The sequence below is a fragment of the Ictidomys tridecemlineatus genome, chromosome 1, assembly GCF_052094955.1.
Source record: "Ictidomys tridecemlineatus isolate mIctTri1 chromosome 1, mIctTri1.hap1, whole genome shotgun sequence".
NCBI lineage: Eukaryota > Metazoa > Chordata > Mammalia > Rodentia > Sciuridae > Ictidomys > Ictidomys tridecemlineatus.
This window is the reverse complement of record NC_135477.1, coordinates 230,738,199-230,758,933: the sequence shown is the minus strand read 5'-3', so window position 1 is coordinate 230,758,933 and position 20,735 is coordinate 230,738,199. Positions and strand designations below refer to the sequence as shown.

The 20,735-nt window shown below is 31.2% G+C and overlaps 1 protein-coding gene across 10 annotated transcripts in view; it reads left to right on the top strand.

The window, feature by feature from the left end:
• The window catches only part of Cdh18 (cadherin 18), a 903,781-nt gene that overhangs the window by 605,833 nt on the left and 277,213 nt on the right, over positions 1-20,735 (top strand). The gene's annotated exons all lie outside the window — the stretch shown is intronic.

Genomic DNA, 20,735 nt, shown 5'->3' with positions numbered 1-20,735 from the left:
AGAGCTTGAGGTATTTGTAAAAAATGAACACTATCAATGATATTGCGTCTCTTTTAAATCTTTTCCAGAATATTGAAATGTGCATCCTTTACCAGATCATTAGTGGCTTTTTTCTTTTCTTAAGTAGGAAGGCTTAATCAAAAACACAATTAAATTATTTTATAATATTGCAAAAGTACATTAGAATATGCAATGTCACTTATTGAAGCATTTCTGTTTATTGGTAACTTTTTATCTCTTGCTCGTGCACATGAGGCTAAAAAGTTACTATGAACATAATATCTAATATGTTTCTGGCGATTGTTACAGAAATATATTCTTAATCAGCCTTTTGAAGACATGGATATTTTTCTAATTCCCCAAAATTGTTGATAGATTTTAAATACAGAGTAAATATGCACTAGTAATATGAGGTTTGAGAAAATCCCAAAATATTATGGGGCAGAATAACCAGTAATATCAGAAGAAGTTATCTTTCTTTAAAAAATACAGATAAGAAAATTCAGTGACTTATCCTTATCTTCAGAAAACTGACTACTCAGTAGCATGGGAGAACTTAGGTATATGTCATTTAGGTTCTAGAAAAGAGTGGAAAATTGAAAAGCTTAATTCTGATTCATTACTGACCTCTGGAAGCAGCACACAGATTTATTCTGTTACCTATGGGAGAAAGTAAGCAGAGCAGTGGAATCACCCTGACTACAGTGGCTCAGTGACTTCTGTTACCCTGATTGACTCTTTCTTGTCAATTTTAAGTATATATTACATAGAAAGGGTTAAAAATGAATATGGCTGAGTAACAAGAATATATGGTAACTGGTCCTTTCCCACTAGTTTCTGGAAGAAAAGCATTATTAGGGCATTATTAGCACTATTACTGAGAAAAAAAAATACTATTCCATCCAAACCATGGTACTTTCCTTATGTGTAGACAGTGCAGGATCACAAACCATGTCTTCTACCCCTGGTCCAACAAGACTGTTTTGCAGCTGCATTTTCCATACAACACAGGAGCCATGGTGTCAGAAACAAAAGAAAATATCCGAAACAAGTCTATCATTTCCTCATATGCATAATAAAATGAAACAAATGACTCATGTCACTGTATGCTATTTTCCCCTACAAAGTGTTGTATGAAAGACATGAAAGCAAATGCACTAATATTAATACAAAATATATTGAATTATTAGAAAATCATTTTTGTTTTGAAATGCAAAATACATTTCTATAATCATTTTATTTCTTGAAAAGAAGAAAATAAATGGGAACCGACAGAATTGGTTCTTTTGGTGGGAAATAAGAGAAAGACATTTTATTATCAATTTATTATGCTTATTTCTTTTCTTTTTAATTTCACTAAATAACAAATAAAATTTTCTGGAAATGGGAGAGAAAAGAGCAGATAAATTTTATTTTCTTTTGGCATGCATAGTTTTGGTAGAAGATAAAAACTTAATCAGAAGATGGATTCTAAACAAGTGTTCTGAGATTGGGGGATGATGAATATATGAATGAGTGCACGTCACAGATCTGTATGTGGTGGAGGCTCGTGATCTATTGTACTCAGTGCAGGACCTGTGAAATTGTTATTAATTTAACTTTTTTGTAGTATCAATGAACAGATGGATGTGCATGAAGGGCCACATTGAGTATGGCCCAACTTATATGAAATTTAAATAATCAATGCTAGTATACAGCCACAATGATTCATTTATGTACTATGAAGGCTGCTTTCATTCCACAATAGCAGACTTGAGTAAAGTTGAAACATTGTGGGACCCACAAAGTTGAAGATGTTTAGCCTTGGCCATTTATAGAAATGTTCTTGAGCTCCTGGGTAAAATGTTTGCCACATAATATACTGGGTGTGAATGCCTTTGGGTGCAAGTACTGAGATTTTTATTTGTATGCACTGACATTTACCAATATGTCAAATGTAGTAATTTACAGAAAAGCATACCATGAGTTACAGGCTTTGTAACCATGTTAATGATTATGATAATTATTTGAAATTATTAGAACAAAAATCTTTCTGGTCAGTGGTTTTATTGACAAGAGTTTTCAGAGGTCTTCACTATTTTTATCGGTGTACCTTCTTGTGTAGTTTACTTATAAAGTGCTTACTAGTCAACTTTGTTGTTCTTATTTTGCTGCTATTACATGCAAAAATAGAACAAATAATCCTCTATGCACATTATTTAACATACATATAGGTAGAACTATAAGAGAGATTTACAAAGTAGGATTCTATTCACATATAAATAATTATAATCTTGGTAAAAATCACTAGATCCCTTTTATAGGTGTTGAAGTATTTTATACGTTTATCAGTGGTGTATTAAAATGAGTGATTTTGTTCAGGTATGCCTTCAGAGATAGTTGTAAAACTTGGAGTTTTGCACATATGATAGGTGAAAAATAAAATCTGTGCACTTTTAATTTGCATTTCTCTTAAATTTATCAAATGCAGTCACTATAAGAGAAATGCAAAAAAAAAAGAAATGCAAATTTATTTAGGAGAGATTTTTAAAATTTTATTCCTTAATTTGATATTATTTTCTTGCTGTCTTTAACATGGTAGAGATATATTGGTATATTCATAGAAATATATTAGTTTTTAAAGTAGGTTATTAATAATTTTTCATATTTGTTTACTTTTTGAATTGATTATGCTATTTTCTTTAGTAGAAATTTAGTATTTTAATAGATAACAAATTCTTATCACTTTTTGGTTTAACCTGCATTTTGTTTGATGTGTAATTTCTGAAGCTTGAGTGAGCTGGACTTCAGAATAAGAGACGTTCAGAATAAAACATATTCTTTGGTCCTTAATGTCTTTAGTTTATCACTCATATTAGAAAGATAACTTATCAAATAAAAAATAATTATTAAAAGTAGAAATCTTATGGTAGAGATATTAACTACAATTTAAGGTACACTATTTGGTGATTAAAATATGAATTTAGGGCTATATTATATGTGGAGATCATATTTACCAGCAAAATATATCCAAGATGTGTAGGTTATAATTACAGAATGTGTTGATCTTATTGGTAATATTTAGGAATGCTTAAATGCATGCAATTGATACAGTTTAAAAAGATACATTAAAATGATAATCTATTAAAACAAATATGCCTACAATATGCTTCATATTATTTATTCAGTATCTGCTTATGATTACATAGATATTATACTCCATAAATACATATTATATTCATTTCAGTAATGTAGACAGTTTATTTAACTCACCATATATATTTAAGAAAGGAAGATATGTTTATTACAGAGTGTTTGTGAACGAACATTGTCCTCATCACATGATCTGGCAATTAAATTATAAACAAGAGAAAGACCAAAAAGTGTGTTTCTGTACAGCATCATGGTTTAAGCTAAAATCATCTAACCTACTTACAATTTTTTTCTTAGGTATTTGGTATACTGAAATTAAAGATAGTTTTGATAGTAATAGGAGATTTCACTTTTTCCTGAATTAAAAAATGGATTATATTCTCCACAATCACTTTTTTATATTTAGGGAGTATTTTCTTACAATTTAGTATTTTCCCTTGGTTATAAATCATAATTTGATGAAAATAGTACTTAGGTCTGTTGAGAACTTGACTTCTAAATGTCTCTCATTCTCCTTTCCACTTGTGAGTATACATGTAGCAGTAGATGAGTGTAGATTGAAGATAATTACTGTCAACTTGCTTTGTTAATATATTTGTTATATATTGCAAAATATAGTGAATAAGGAAGGAAGTCTAACAGTATAAATGAACAAAGAAATGGCTTTGCAGAATTACTCCAGGAGAAAAAAGCAATGATGTCAACAGAATTTGTCTTGGCAGTGTCAAGGAATAAAATCTAAGATAGCTGATTCTTTAATGAAAATCACTTTCCAGTATATGCAGCAGGAAATTCCCCTCTCGTCATAATGATTACTGACATTTTTCTGTATTTATTTATTTTTTTTTACTTAGAGGATAACCACTAAATGTCTTTTCATGCTGTATATTCAAATTAAATGAATGACTTTCAGGTTGTAGAGAGAATAAATCATGAAAAAAATGGTAGAAATTTCAGTCTTTTCAGAAAAAAAAATAGCTTTAATGTCATCATAAACTCTGAATTAAAAAGTAATGCACAGTACAAATGGTGGTAATTGTCACCCAATGTTGTCCAAAGATAATTTTCAATACTTAATTGGAATGGAAAAATCCATGTATCATAATATGACTTTTGAATCTTATATATGACAATACGATGACATAATGTCATGTGGACTTAACTATGAGTCACAGTTCTTCTGTGCAGATACAAACATTTTTTAGTCATAATATAGAAATTTATCAATTTGGATCTAGACCTAAAAGAAACTGGATGCAAAAACAAGAAATTTATTTGTTAGATATAGCATTCATTTAAATTGCAGTGGTATAGGATTTGCGTGGTTTATTTTCATTGTTGTTTTTAAAATTTTTTCATATAGTAGATGCAACCTCAGAATGCTTTGTTATTGAGCTACATCACCAGTTGTATTTTATTTTGAGACAGGGCCTCACTAACTTCCTGCGGGTTTTGAAAGATGCTGAGGCTTTCACAAACTTGCTGAGTCTGACATCAAATTTGTGATCTTCTTTTCTCAGCCTCCTAATTTACTGGGATTTCAAGCATGTGACACCATGCCCTACAAAACTTCTTCTTCTTCTTTTTTTAATGAATTAAATAAGATTTTATTGTTAATTACATTTTTAGAGAATAAGTAGTATTTTATTTAAATAATGTAGAAAATATTTAAATTCATAAATGTATTTCCCAATGTCATCAGTGCAAGACAATACATATTTAAAAAACCTATAAATATGTATTTACATTGTAAACCTCATATTACTATAAAAACACATTCTTGTGTGTGTGTGTGTGTGTGTGTGTGTGTGTGTGGTGTTTGTGTTTTGTGTGTTTGTATATCAGTAGTGATGAAACAGATTTTTTTTCCCCTCAAAGGGCATTTTGCTATAGTTGAAGACATTTTATTTTTTCTCAGTAGTCACCTTGTCTATTAGCTACAATTAGCACAGTACAAGAGTCCATAATACTTAAAGGCCTATGAAAATGTTTTAATTCATTTTCAAAGTAGAATAAAAAGATGAAGATGAGTATATTCAGTTTGTATTATCTTGATCTTTCTATCAATATATTTGTACATTGATTTTTTAATTAAAAAAGGCCCTAAAAGGCAAAAAGACCAATGGTCCATGAAAATTCTGGAGGCATTTCTTCTTTTCGTGAAAGGTACTGAGTATTGAGCCTAGGGGTGCTTAACCACTGAGCAATATCACTTTGAAGTTGATCCTCCTACCTCAGCCTCCTGAGCCAATGGGCTTACAGGCATGCACCACCACACCTAGAGGCATTTATGAGATTTAGTTGTGACTCTACAAGGGGTGAAGTAACTGTTCTTTGGTTAGTAGAGCCCAGGGGTACAGCTAAAGATTCTATAACACATAGGACAACTCCCTCACAAAGAAATTTCTGACCCCAAATTGCAATAGTGGCAGGGTTGAAAAACTTTGTATAAGTGTACATTTAAATTCACATGTAGGTGCATGTGCATACATGTAAGTAGGCAAGTTTTATTTGTATACTTATGCAAAATGTTTTATCAAGTGCATAATTCAAGTCTGCAAAACCATTCTAGATAATATCAGTGAACATGGGTGCTAGAGTGATATTGATTGAGCCACAGAAATGTTTGATTTACTTATGTTTTTAGTTTACAATAGGAATACATTAACTATATTACTTTAGTAATAAAAATGCATTTCAGAATTATAAATTAACAAATTCTATTGAGTGTTGATTATCAAAGTCATGGAAACAAGAGCCTCTTTCCTATCTAAGCAAAATTTATTAAACAAATCTGTTCTATTAAAGGAAAGTTTTCTATCATCCTTCCTGATTTCTCATGTTGCACCAATACCACCAGGATAGCAAAAACAATGACACTCTCAGAGGATGATTTTGTTTAATTTTGGCTTTTTTATTTGTTTTTAATGTATTTATTTATTGTATTTTCATTAAAAAACAGGGTTTTCTACTGTGAATTCTGTTAGAGCTGAATTTTGGCTCCTTAATAATAATTATCAAAACAATGAAGTTCTTATTTAAAATCCCATACCCCAAATGTGCACATTGGTATGTGTCTTCCTGTTTATCTTTTTTTGTCAATCTAATTAGTTATACATGACAGTAAAATGCACTTTGACAAGTCATACATAAATAGAGTATAATCTCTTATTCTTCTGGTTGTATACAATTTCATTCTTTAAGACTGAGTTATACTCAATTGTGTGTATATACCATATTTTCTTTATCTATTCATATGTTGAAGGACGCCTAGGATGGTTCTATATTTTAGGTGTTGTGAATTGAGCTGCTTTAAATATTGATGTGACTGCACCATAGCAGTGTGTTGATTTTAAATCCTTTGGGTAGAAACTGATAATTGGGATAATTGGGCAAAATGACGGTTACATTATTTTAATGGAATATTGTACTATTTTTCTGACATAATGCTAAGTCATATTAAGAATCAAAAATGACAAGGTAGGATCATTGCACTCTGAATTCAAATATTGTACATGTATGCTTTCATTTGTGGGATAGGTGATAAAATATTTTATTTCAATTTCATATATCAATTTTTTTATTTTACACTTTCAAGTTAAGTGCTGGAGTAGAGTTCAAAATTATATGTTTCATCTAAGTTTTATGTTTATAATTAAATGATCAATCTATAAATTGCTTTTCTTTACACATTTATGTCAAGTTTTTTTTGTCAAATATTCTTGAGCATTTTGTCTACTCTACTATGGAAATGCCATTTATCCTCTGTCTTTCATCATCACATAGAATAAAAATTTAACTTCTCATTAGTTAATTCACTCTGACAATTTCTATTTTCACTACAATGGTTTCAACCTTTTATATTTATTGTTATTTGCATTTTCACTCATTATTGTAATTTATTTTGTATTTGTGTACCACAAATTTTCTATCTACTTGTTTTATTTATCTTCTTTGTTCCCTTGTAATTGCTTTTCTAGGGTTTTACCTCAGCTATAGTGGAAGTTGTATGTTTTATATTTTGACATAGTTTGTGGCTCTCATTTTTTGCATATGTTTTTAATTTTTTATGTAAAAAAACACATCTCCAAAGTATAAGAAAGGTCAAATTTCATTTTGTTTTCTATTTTTTACATGCTTAATTGATTGTTACTTTTAAATCCCAAGTAATCATTCTTCTTATCATTGCTATTAAGATTCATGTAGTAAAGTATATGCTTATTTATAACATTAAACTACTTTGCTAACATCTTAATCCAATTTAAAGTTCACACATTTACAGTTATCTTAATTCAAAGCCTTAGTATAAACAGAGTTTATTTATTTTTTTATATTATATTTGTCTGGCATGTTTTTCTTCATTAAGTTATTTATATATTTTACATTATTATTGAACTCATTTAAACCTTAGATCTTACTTAAAATTATCCACATTTACAAATGTTTTTGTTTCTCATTATTTCAATCCGATTTTTTCTTTCTAATTTGATTTTCTTAATGACTACAAGTCATCTTCTAGTTCACGTGTTGTTCTCCACATGGGCAGTTATTAAGTATTGCAAATACAAGACATATTTTACATATTGAGTCTAATGTATCTTTGTGCATCTCTGTGTGCAAATTTCTCCTTTATTTAAAAGTTGTTTGGATTGGAATCCATCTTAGAAATATATTAACATAATTACCTCTGTAAAGAGCCTTTTTCCAAGAAGGACACATTTTGATGTCCTAGGGATTAGGACTTCAGTGTATTTGGGGTTTTCAGGGACACAGTTTAATCACAGGAGTCTGAAATCAGTATTTTTTTTCTGAATTGGAATTTTAAGCTTAATTATAGAAACACCTTGCCTATTGTTTCTTTGAATTTGCTACTGATCCATTTATTGATTCTGAAAATTCTTTTTGGCATTATTTTATTGTGTTTATTTATGGCTTACTAATGAATTTTCCATCTAAAATTAGTCCTTGTGACCTCAGCCTCTTCATTTAAATATGTATAGAAGATTGAAGATACTATTAGCTATTAGCATTCTACTCGTTTTAAAAAAATTGATACAATGGCTCATCTTTTTTTGTTTTTGCTTCCATTTTTAAAATTCTCCTAAACCATCTATTTTTAGTTATTCTTAACCACGTATTTCATCGTTCAATTTATCTAATTGTTTTTAATCTTAGTTTATTTTTGCATATTTGCTTATTTCTTTTGTTTACATACACTGTTCCATGGAGATTTGATCCTGTCATACTTTCTAAGTGTTTGCATAATGCTGTTCTTTAATGGTGTGTGAGTGAGTTGAGTTAATTGAGGATTTTGTTGGGGTCCTTTCAAACTATAGTTTCAGAAATATCACACAGAGCCATATATCATTTTATTTTCGGACAACAAAATGCTTAATAATTTTGAAAAAATGCTAACAATAATTCCTAACAACTGATTGCATATATTTAATATAACAACAAGTAAGAAATAAATCTAATATATCTTTCACCTGGATTGCACTTTGGAGTTTTAATTTCCTACAGATTTTTTTTTTTTAACTTGCACAAACATTTAATTGTATACAGCTTCCTTGTTACTTATTTAGGGTGATAGGTATATTAAACTTTTATTTCATTGTCAAGTATTCTGGCTTTCTTGAAATATGTCCTTTCCAATTGTACACCTGGAGGAAACAGAAATCCTTGTTTTCGAATCATCAGGTTATGAGACTATAGACTCTTCTTGCCAGGGCTCATGACCAGTTCAACTTCCTCAGAAGGGACTGGGACTGGCTGCTAGTTGGAAATGGCTTCCCTGTCCCAGTATCTTCCCTTACTTTCTTTGCCCCCAGTGAATTATCTTTCAGTGATTCTGGCTCAGTTGTACTATATTGTCAATTTTAATATTTGTAGACCATTTCTAATTTTTAATCGAAGAGTCTTTATAAATGTTGCCTACTGTTTTTTAGTCATTATCTTACTTCAGGTTTTTCTTTGTACAAAAACAAGACTTGGAGTAGCTAATCTTGTTTTAATATCCCTTCTGAAAATAAACAAAAGTGTTCGTTGACTATGTTTCAATATCTTTTTGAGAATGTAAAGATGAATGTTTCTAAATGTCTAGAAACATTTTAAGATGTTTCTTAATTGTAAAATAGATATATTTATTCCAAAATGTTATCTCTTTATTAGTATTCACTCATATATTTTATCAATTTTTTTAGATTAAGAAAGAAAAATTTTTAACATAGCCCTTATTGTATTCAGAAAAAAAATCTGTTCTGTTATTTGATTGACATTTATTCCATGAATATTTGAAGCCTTATTTATATTGGACCTAATAAAATAACTTTTTTTTTAATTTGAAAAGGAAGCCTATAGGTCCTTTAGATTCATTAAGTTTTGTTCTGTTTTGTTTGTTTTCTTTCATTAAAAAAATCAGACATTCATCATAGGAGTTCCAGAATGAAATATAATCAATTCCTTTCCTCTAGGATTTCTAATGTTTCTATATGTCGTTTACTTTTTACTATATCCTTAGAAATAAAACAATATATGCCTTGAAATATTTTCCTCCATTATAAAATAACATTAAATATAAAAATAAATGTATACTAACTTCATTGTCTTTAGTTTACTTTGTTTGGAGCTACAGATTGATTACTGTTGAGTTTATTTGATAAAGATTTATGTCTAATCGGGATGTTTTTATTTCTTCAAAATTTATTGAACACATCCTGCTTTCTGGTCATTATGTTGAGCATTATAATAAACAAAGTGGGGGATATTAACATTAAACTAATATTCACACAAATAAATATTCAACTACAAACTGTGATGAGAATCATACAGGAAATTGTACTTGCTGCACAATATAAATCCTAGATGTTAACATCTACAAGGGCTGAAGGAAGAGTATTTTGAAGAAGGGACAGACAGGCTGATATTTAAAATGGAAGAGCAAATTATCAGGTTAAGAATAGCAGTGGGCTTGGAATCAGGGTGTATCCAGGCTGAGGGAACATAAGAATTTGAACAACGTGAGTTGAGAGATACCTTATGCCCGGAGGAATCTGAAGAAGACCTGACACATGTGGTTTCCGAAATTAGCAGCAGAGGAGAGAGAGAAGCTAGGCTCAGTAGACTCAATGCCACAGGCCTCTCCAGTAAATAATTGTGAACATAATATTCAGATAGATGTCAAGGCATTGTTAACATTAATAAGAAAATTATGTGGCATATTTGTTTTTATCAATAGATTTAATATTAAGAAATAATTTTTAATTTTCTATGAGAAACTAGATTGTAGAAAATAAGAATGTTAGGAAAATTAAATGTAGGTTAATTTATATAAAGGAGTTAACATACCACAGTAACAAAAAGCATAGTTTTCTTATTTTTTCATAATAATTTTTTCTACTATATGAGGCTTTGACTTTGGTAAGTTCAATATAGAGGACAAAAGTTTATTATGCATGTCAATATAGGTGGATGAATATGTTTGTTTCTATTTTACTTCAAATGTCACTGTCTTAACATGAATGATAGTTTTACTAAGAAAAATCTGCATGCCATATACTGTGCTTGGTTGTAGATTTCATTAATCAAATAGCTCCAATGATTGATGAAATTAGGCAAGAAGGGAAGACAGTTTTGAGAACAAATGATTGTATTATATGCTAAGGGTGCTAACAATGTCAGGCATAGAGGACAGTGGTACAAGAAAGAATGGGTGCACTTGACTTTGACCAATATACGGAAGGCACTTCAGAAGAAAAGCTGAAAGAGATATGTTGCTCTAAAATGATATGTTTCTATAAAACAAGACAGACAAGTTTGGCTGGTGAAGAGAGAGAGTGTGGAATTTTAAGATCTACATATGAAAAGGTGACTGAGTAAATTTCAAGTACAAAAAAGAATAATTGGATCACTCTGTACCTGTTGACAAGTAAGAATGGGAAAGATGCAGGAGATAATAGATGAGCCACAGCATGCTCTCCTGGTATTATCCAAAAATGTACAGGGATGCACTGAAGGACTTCTAGGTGAAAAATGACAGGAAACAACAAGACAATATTGGCTGCAGAGAGGGTGCTTTACCTCTTCAAAAATCTAGACTAGAATGTGATAGTTGCAAAAGAAATTGAAAGGAGGAATCAGGAAAAATAAATAAATATAGATTTGAATAATTCTTTTTTTGCTATTGAAAGTGAAGAATGAGAAGGAAAGACCACTTAAAGATGGTCTGCAGGCTTCTGATGGTACTGAGGGGCTAACTAGTAAAGGAGGAGTCTCACATCTGGGAGTGAGGCTGCTGGGGTTGAACAGGCTGTGTCCAGGATTCAGGTAGGCAGACAAAGAGTCATGCACACACTAGAGGAGAGATGAGGGCTAAAGAGCAGCAATGAGAAAAGGGGTTGAATGGATGATTGAAGGTACAAAAGAAGATATAGGGAAACATGCATCCATTTCTTTTTTGAATTAGAATTTTGGGGAGCACGTGATTTTAAGGGCAAGAAAGGAAGAAAAAATAATGATTGTAAAATGAAATTCTACAGAGGAAGCAGAAACAACAGCGTGGAAGTAAAAATCACAATCAACAAGGAGAGAGTCTCGAGGAACAAGTGGAACGAAAGAATAAGTAGAAGAATTATATTGTTTCAGACAAATTTATACCTGGGTGGTTATTTTCTTCTGTATAGTTTTAGTGGTGCTCCCGAGCTGAGCCGTATTCCAAAGTGTTGACTAGGGATAGAGGAAGGCTCTGAACTAACACAAACCCTTTCACCCTTTGGTTATTTCTGATAGACCTATTAATCTCCAGTACTTGCAACCTCACCATTAATGATCCAGGACATGTAAAAAATCTGATATTCCTCAATGTGCTTCTGAATTCTTCTCCTGTGCTTTCATGATTTATGCAATGTTTGTGCTGGCTAGTAATCTCCTGCTGGCTCTTGAAGGAAACCATGTTAAATTAGCTTAATAATAGGAAGTAATTTATTAGTTTGCTAACCTGAAAAGTAGAACACGCTTCCGGCATGTGTAGAATCAGAGATACAAATGATGTGATTAGGATTCTAACTAATCCCCTAAAGTGACAAAATCACAAAGCATGTGAGGACCAAGTCCAAAGATTTGTAGCCAAGAGTTCAGTCAGTTGCTGTGTGCTGCTATATAATGAATCTTCTTCCTTGAAGCTAAGTGTGGACGAGTTTAAAGTGACAAAATATTCGTCAATTACAAATAATGGGGTCTATCTTTTAAGACATCTCATTTTTAGGTACTAGTTCATTGGTTAAAAAAACCCAAAAATACACTGATTAATTTAAGCAAAACCTACCCTGATTAACTTAAGCAAAAATGTAAGTGTATACATGTGTGTGCGCACACAGACACACACAAATAACACATAAACATATAAAATGGAACTGGGGATGTGGCTCAGTAGTAGAATGGTCGACTAACATGTGCGAGGCCCTGGGTTCCATCCTCAGCACCATATAAAATATAAATAAATAAATAAATAAATAAATGTATTGTGTCCAACTACAACTAAAAAATAAATATTTCAAAAAACTTATAAAATGAGAAAAATTCATATTGTTGAAAATCTCACATCCTTCTTTGAGGTTTTCTTTCTTTTTTTCTTAAACTTTTTTCTTTTATTCTTTTTTTGTTTTGTTTGTTTTTGTTTTAATGACTATTGTTCAGGGTTGAAACTAGTAACAGTCAAAATGTGCCAAAGAACTTAAGTCATTATAGTATATTCACACAATATTAAATGTGTTCATATTGTGTGAATATACTATAATGAATCCTGCTTATATATAATTACAATATATTTATTTAAAAAGTAAGAATAATAGTAATGATAATAGTAATAGAAAGGAGATCAGTAGAGAAGAGCAAGCAGATCATGTAGAGAGAGTTAAGAGGGATAAGGAAAGCAGCAGGGAATGACATTGATCAAATTATGTTATATACACACACAGATATGGCATAACAAAGCCCAGTATAAGTACAATGAACCAATAATAATTTAAGTAGTTACTTGTTGTTGTCAACATCCATATTAGACAGAACATATTTAGACCAATAAGGGAGAAATTTTGCCACATTTACAAAGTATGTGCAGAAATAGTAGTCTGTGAAAATCATATAAATGCAGGGGCACATGGAATGAGATTAAACACTAATGATCATAAAATATAATTGTAATATGGAACAAATATTATAAAGACCAAAAGAGTTATGCCTTACAATTTTTGATTCAAATAACATTTATTGTTTGGTTTTTGTGTGGAAAATCATTAATTCAATAATTACTAGAACCATTTTCAAAATAATTATTATCACTTATTAATTGTGCAAATTAATGGATTTTTACTGCAACATTTACAAAGTGCAAATATTATGCCTTGGTCACATCTACCCTGCCTTCTGCCATCTCTTTCCCTATTTCTTTCCCTTCTTTATCTGATATTGTTTCCTGTCCCTTAAAGTCTCTTCACTTGCAAGTCATTTTAATTTTTTTTTAATTTTCACATATGGGAGAACTTGTAAAACTTGTTTTTTCTGTATCTTATTTCTCTTAATATGATGTCTTTCACTTGAGATAATTTTCCTCCAAGTAATATGATTTCATTGTTCTTTGTTGGTGAATAATATTCTACTGCATACATACAAAATATTTTCGTTATTCAATTATCCCTTATAGGCACATGGGCTGATTTCATATCTAAGCAATTGTCAACAAAGCCACCATAAACATATACATGCAGGTATCTCTATTCTATGCTTTTTTTTTTTTGGTTGTATACTCAAGAATGGGACAGCTGGGTAATATGTGAGTTCTCTGTTGTATTTTGGACATGGTATGTTTCCCCAAAGCTCTTAAGTTGAAAACTTTGTCCCAGGGGCAGCACTGTACAGAGGTGGACCTTTTGGAGAGTGATTGGATCATGGAGGCTATAACCTCATCAGTAGAGTAATCAATTGGATGGGTTAATTGTTTAAATACTGAGAGGGGATGGAAACTGTACACAGGTGAGAACAATATGGAGGAAGGAAGTCACTGAAGGTTGTTCTTTTGCTGTTGTATAAATTTTCATTTAATGTAATCTCCTGTCAATTATGTCTCATTTCCTGAATTTTGGAAGCCATACTCATGAAATCACTTACCATACAAATATCTTGAAGTGTACTTTCTATGTTTTCTTCTAATAGTTGCTAAGATTCAGGGCTTACCGTAAGTCCTTTCTCCATTTTCGGTTGATTTTTGTACAAGGTGCATGATTGGATTCTGTTTCAATCATCTGTATATGGATATCCAGTTTTGCCTGAACCATTTTGTGAGTAGGATGTCTTTTATCCAGTGTATGTTTTTAGAATCTTTGTAGAGAACCTGTTGTAGATGTGTGGCTTATTTCTGAGTTTTCTGTTTTGTTTCATTGGTCTACAATGCCAATAACATGCTGTTTTGTTATGATGGCTCTGTAGTATGTTTTCAGACCAAGTACTGTATGCCTCCAACATTTCCCTTCCTGATCATGATTTCTTTTTCTATTTGGGATATTTTGTGCTTTTATAAAAATTATATTTTACACTTATTTGGAATAAGTAATTGGTATGCTCATGGAGATTGTATTTAATCTATACATTTCTTTTAGTTATTAATTAATAATAATTCTTCCAATCTAAAAACATGGGGGTCTTACCACTCTCTATTGTCCTATGTTTCTTTCTTCAGAGTTTTGTAGTTTTATTGTAGATTTATTTTACCTCCTTGGTTAAGTAAATTCCTAGGTATTTTAATTATTTGAGACTATTGTGACTTGGATTTCTTTGCTCACTACCTACTCAATGACTTCATTTTTATCCTGCTACTTTGCTGAGTTTAGTTATCAGATCAAGAGTATTTTGGTGCAGTGTTTAAGGTTCTCAGTGTATAGAATCATATCATCAACAAAAAGGAATAATTTGACTTCTTCATTTACTATTTGCATAACTTCTATTTATTTCTTTTCCCTAATTGCTTGGTTTAAAATTCTTAGTACTAATATGAATAAGAGTGGTAAGCTTGTTTTATTCCTGATCAGAGAGAAAATGTGTTCTGTTTTCCTGCACTTGGTATGATGTTGGCTTTGGATTTGTCATGTGAGATATGATTCCTGTCAATCGAATTTACTTTATTATGAAAACTTGTATTTTATCAATGGCTTTTTCTGAAGTTTTTGAGATGATCATGTGATTTTTATCCATAATTCTATTTGTGTACAGTATTAAATTTATAGATTTGTGTTGATTAAGTTATACTGAAACCAACATGATCGTGGTGATGTTTAATTTGATTTTCAAGTATTTTGTTGAGGTTTTGCATATGTGTTTATCAGTGATATTGGTCTATAAGTTTATTACTTTTTTCCCTTTCCTCTTTTTGTTTCTTTTTGTGTCCTTATTAAATTTGGGAAGCAAATAATGTTTTCATAAAATAAATGTAGATGGAGGGGTAACTTCCATTTGAATTATGGAATAGTTTGAAGAGTATTGTCGTATTATTACTTGAAAATCTGAAAAAGTTTAGCAGTCACTTTTTCTTGATCTGTGCTTTTCATTGTTGAGATCCATTATATTATGGCTTCAGCATCATTAACAACTTTCAGTGTGCTAATATTTGTGATTTTTTATTTTTTTGTTACTTGGATTTCTTTGCTCACTTCCTACTCAGAGACTTCATTTTTATCCTGCTACTTTGCTCAGTTTAATTATCAGATCAAGAGTCTCCCTGATCAATCTATATTGATGTTTACTCCTCTAATTTTCACCTACTATCAGTTTCTCTGAATATGAGTACCACTACTCCTGCTTACTTTCAGGTTTCATTTACTTGGACAATTATTCATCATCTTTTCACTTCAGTCTGTGTGTATCATTACAGGTGAGGTCATTTTACTCTTGTTGTTCTTGTCATTTTTGTGGCTTTTCTTGGGACTATTTTCAATATCCATGTTTATTTTTTACCATCGTTATTCACCTTGGGTGTTTGGTTTTTTGCCATATTAATAATATTTGTTTCATTTTCATTTCTCATTTGTGTGTCTAATCTTTTTTTTAAAATTTGTTCTTTTTAGATATACATGACAGTGGAGTGTATTTTGACATATACACAGGTGGAGTATAAAGATTCTGTTCTTGTAAATGAGTGAGTTGGGGTTAAACTGAAGGAAGATCCAAGAGATTTTAGCTGTAATACAGCCCATTTAACACTCCAGATATAGTTGGGTCTGAGTATTGCCACTGATACCCTTTTCCTTGGATTTACACTACTACTGCCTCACGGCTACTGCTTTGCTATACTTGTTATCACAACACTGAAAAATGCCTATCTTACTTTTGAAAATCATATTTTTTGATCATCTATCAAAGTTCCAGACAAGAATCTGTGCTTCCTTAGCTGTGGAGTAGTGGTCTTCCAGCCTCAGGTGGAGAAGATGCAGAATCTGAATTCTAAATGTCATATAACTAAGAAAGAACTCTGTCTGCCTGAATTCCCAAAGTAGAGAATCAAGTATTCAAAAGCAAATGGGTGCATATAAAAGGTATAGATTCATGTAGACACACAGGTACAACTAAAAATTGTTTAGAGTTTCTATCCCGAATAGGAATGTTTAATATCTTTCACTTTGACTTCATCACTTTATGTGTTACATAACCAAGATATATCAAATATAATTCATATTACCTTAAGACAAATAGAAACTCAGAAAAATTCAGAGGATTGGTCTTTTGTAAACTTATTTGCCCACCAATCTATTTTGAATAAAAGGGGTTTTAGTTATTAGGTTATATATATGAAACTTAAGGTAATGATTCATGAACTTGTTCTGGAACATCTTGTCTGCTTGGTAATTGCCCTTTCAGTTCATTAACTACTTTGCATGCATGAGTTCTCTCTACTGCTATATCAAAATTATGAGAAGTATCAAGCACATTTATACTACTGAAGGCAGTATAAACTATCTTTAATTAAAATAAAAGAACACTAAGCTGAAAGGAAATGATATAAGGAGAGTCATATACATTTTGCTTGGAATTACATTTCCTTCTTAGATGATTTATGCTTTTTTTGCTTTCTTTTTTATTTTTTCCTTTGTTGTTGTTGCTCTTAATCCACTGTTGCCTATGTTACTGAATATTATTTGAACCGTGTTATTTTTGTTCCACTGAATTAAATTAACCATGAGTATTTTTTAGTTTTATTAGTATTTTTTATTATGTTTATATGGAAAAGGATAGCAATACCTAATTAAACATCAATTATTAGCACAAACTATATCAAGTAAATATCAACATATTACTTGAGGGAAGAGCCCAGTATTTAATTCAGCTGTCAGAGACCAAAGACTCTTTCTGAAGAGCTGTTAGTTTACACATACATTGTTTTTTATGCTTGCTTTTCAAGTGCAGTTTTCTTGAGTCTGTAACAAATGTTGAAAACAAGAAACAAGATGATAACATATACTAAATTTGGGTTAATGTGTAAAAATAAGTCTTAAATCTGGTGTATGTTACTTTGGGTCACATATCAATAAGGTATGTAACTATCTATGGTCCTTAAATTTCATTGTTTATTTGAATCTGGTATTTTTGAAATATCCCATTGCCACAGTGAATCTTATCAAAATGCTCATCCATAGGAAATTAATTTAAAAATAACCATGGGTAAATTGCAGAAAGATCAATAGAGGGAAGTGAGCAAGGTGTTCGAGAAAGGAAGGAGAAGGAAAGGGGTTGGGGACTGAAATGGAACAAGATATATTCCCTGCTTTTATAATTATGGCAAAATAATTTTACTGTCCTATATAACTAAAAAGAACAAATAAAAAATAATTCCAGTGTCAAGATTGTATAAGATCATTGAAGTCTGGAAAACTGAAAATAGGAGACTGAAATCAATATTTATTAAAGCTACAAACATGCAAATAAGTTAGTGTTTATATTTGAAAATCACTCATCTTTAGAATCATTTTACTAAATTAATCACATTAGACACAATAATACATTGTGTAAAGTGTCATGGACCTTCGAAAGTGTTAGTAATCACTATTCTGTCTTAATAATTGACACCCGGGAAATAGTGACCATCTTATTGAAGCACACACACACATACACACACACACACACACACACACACACACAACCTTTTTTTTCATCATCTTATATAAAGCAGCAGGCATTTGGTGAAATTTCTATGAAACTATTCTTCCTGTTTTAAAAAGATACCTATAAATGAGATAGAATACTGTTTTTTCTCTCTCTATATATATATGTCTTCAGATAATCTTTTCAATTTATTATGCTTATGTAGGCATATATGCAAATGTATATATTATGTGTACATCAATTATTTGGATTGTCATACACTAAAATGTTTATTGATGTGATGTATGCACTTAATGGGAAAACTAAACAGTACAGAACAATTATAATAGAACTGACATTCTTCTTCTTTCTTACAGTTGCACACAAAGTCCTGTCTTAGACATAAAAACCAATTTACAACACTATTGCTCTTTAATTTTAAAATTACTAGTTTATACCTTGAATTCTTGATATGGTATATGAGTGTCTAATGGTTTACACTAGTTATACATCTTCTTCTCTTCTTATGTTATCATTAATTCAATTTCTTTTTTTTACTTTTCTTATAATTTTTTAATTTGTTTTAATTAGTCATATATGAATTCACTTTAATATGTCATATATAATAGATTATAATTTCTCATTCTTCTTGTTATACATAATGTAGAATCTCACTGGTCATATAGTTATATATGTACATAGGGCAATAATGTTTGATTTTTTAAAAAACAAGTTGAGTACCCCTAATATATAAAGTTTGTAATGCCACAGAATCAGTATCCTATTTGGAAAAATCCACACCAGACATTGAGTAACAAACAGGTCACAGTCAAAATGCAGGAACACTGAAAGTATTTTGTAAAATTATTTTCATGCTATGCATTTAAGGTATATATGAAACAAAATGAATTTCAAAATTAAACTTGGATTCTCTCCCTAAGACTTTTTATTATGTATGTATATGTGAATATTCAAAATGACAAATATAAACAGATTTAAAAAAATGCTTAAAGTTTCAAACACATCTGGTCCAAAGTATTTTGGAGGACAAATATACAAAATCTATATGTAACATGCTGACACTATCAACAGGCTGCAGTTATTTCACAAATTATATAAATAACCTACATGATGATACAATGATTCCTAGACTTGGATTTAGAAGGCATTCAGCTGGATTATGTGCTTGGGTGACCTTCATCACTGTTCCCTTTGGTTACATAACCGTGACATCTAAATATATTTCTTTCAAAATATTGTTACATATTTTGCCAGGAATAAGTACAGTTGTGACCAAATTGTCTCCCTAGCCATTGAATGTTCTGCTTTGATTGTATTCATAATTAAAATCTCCAAAGAGTATTTTTTTTTCCTTTTTCTTTTCCACTTTTGTTTAATTAGTCCATTATATTTGCACACCTTGATGGGATTCATTCTTACATATCCATACATGCACACAATACAACAATATAATTAGGCCAGTATCACTCCCCAGCACTTACCTAAACTTTTTCTTTCATTTTTTAAAAATTATTCTAATTTGTTAATATGACATCAGAATGCAATTCAATTCATAGTTCATATATTTAGCACAATTTTTCATTTCTAGTTGTGCACAAAGAAGAGTCACACCATTCATGTCTTCATACAGGTAATTGGGGTAATGATGTCCATTTCATTCCACCGTCTTTCCTATGCCCCTACTCCCTCTCTTCTCCTCCCTCCCCTTTGCCATATCAAAATTTCCTCTATTCCTCCCATTCCCCTTGCCATGTGCTTAATGGATCAGCATCCTCATATCAGAGAAAACATTCACCTTTTGGATTGGGGGATTGGCTTACTTCACTTATCATAATATTTCTACAGCTCCATCCATTTACCTGCAAACACCATTATTTTATCCTATTTTAATGCTGAGTAATATTCCATTGTGTATATACACCACACTTTCCAGCTTCCCTTCTCATCTAATAGATGGAGAGGTCTACTGTTTGCTGCTACCACCCTCCCCCCAGGATGGTAAAGATTATTAGGGTAAGAGGGTTGGTCTTGGGAACCTGGTTCCTTGAGTTGGAGTATAGTACTTGCTGTACCCTGAAGGGAGATTGCACCCAAAGGATCTCTTTTGGGGCCCACTATTTTGATGTGGGCATCTGGTCTTATCTCCTTATATCACCTGTGGATCTTGCAATTCTTGATTTCTAATTTAATCTCCAAACTGTATCTCACTCACCCCCACCCTTTCTACTCCCCAATCAGGAACCTTTGTCCAGAGATCTTGTTCACTGTGCTCTGGGGGCTGTGTACCTCTTGTGGGAGAGCTGTTTTATATTGAGTAGTTTAGGCTACTGTGTTGCAACCTGGTTTTGTGATCTACACACTGGCCAGAGACTGGTTCCCTAGCCGCAGGCAATATGACATGTTAGCTTCTGTTGGGGAGAGAGGGGATTTGGGGACTTTGGGTACCTTAATGTTGTTTC